We start from the raw sequence: 1302 nt of genomic DNA, 5'->3' as shown, positions 1-1302 counted from the left end.
TTTGAAGAACCTTCATACTTTTTTCCATTGTGGCTGTACCAATTTACAATCCCACCAACAGCGCATAAGGGTCCTCTTTTCTCCACATCTTCATCAACACTTGCTTGTTGATTTATTGATGATAGCCATTCTGACAGGTGTGAGGTGATACTTTGGTGTGGCTTTAGTTTGCATGTCTCTGATGATTAGTGACCTTGAACTATCATATTCATATATTGGCCATCTGTATGTCCTCTTTGAAGAAATGTCTATTCAGGTCTTCTATGTATTTTTATTGGATTATCTGTTTGTTTGTTTTTTTATATTAAATTGTATGTGTTCTTTGTATATTTAGGTATTGATCTCTTATGAGATATATCATTTGTAAATATCTTCTCTCATTTAATAAGTTGCTCTTTCATTTTTTTGATAGTTTCCTTCATTATTCATTTTTTTGTTGTTGTTGGTATAGTCCCATTTGTTTGAGTCTGCTTTTTGCTGCCTTTGTCCAAGGAGGCATATCCCAAAAAATGTTGCTAGGACCAATGTCAAAGACTTTAGTGGCTATATTTTCTTAAGAAATTTTGTGGTTTCAGGTTTTAAATTTAAGTGTTTGGGCTATTTTGAGTTTGTTTTTGTGTATGGTATAGGAAAGTTGTGTAGTTTCATTCTTTTAACATATATCTGTTCAGTGTTCCTAACACCAACTTTTGAAAGACTGTCTTTCACCATTGTATATTTTTGCCCCCTTTGTCATAGATTAATTGACCCTATAAACATGGGTTTATTTCTAGGCTCTCTAATTTGTTTCATTGATCTATGTCTCTGTTTTTGTGCCAGTATCATACTCTTTTGATTACCGTATATTTGTATTATAGTTAGAACTCAGGGAGTATGACATTTCCAAATTTGTTTTTTCTCAAGATTGCTTTGACTAATCAGGGTCTTTTGTGGTTCCATATAATGTTAAGATTATTTGTTCTAGTTCAATAAAAAAAAGCCATTGGAATTTTGATAGATATCACATTGAATCTTTATATTGCTTTGGGTAGTAGAACATTTTAATAATATTAATTTTTTCAATCCATGACACTGTATATTCTTCCATTTATTTGAGTCTTCAATTCCTTTCATCAATATCTTATAGTTTTCAAAGTACAGGTCTTTTACCTCCTTGATTAAATTTATGTATAGGTATTTTATTCTATTTGAATGCATTTATAAAAATAATTATTTTCTTAATTTCTCTTTATGATAGTCTGTTTTTATTCAGTAACTTTACTGAATTTATTTATTACATCTAAAAGTTTTTGTAGAATCTTT

Source organism: Pteropus alecto, unplaced genomic scaffold, assembly GCF_000325575.1.
Source record: "Pteropus alecto unplaced genomic scaffold, ASM32557v1 scaffold292, whole genome shotgun sequence".
NCBI lineage: Eukaryota > Metazoa > Chordata > Mammalia > Chiroptera > Pteropodidae > Pteropus > Pteropus alecto.
Note: the sequence above shows the minus strand (reverse complement) of the source record.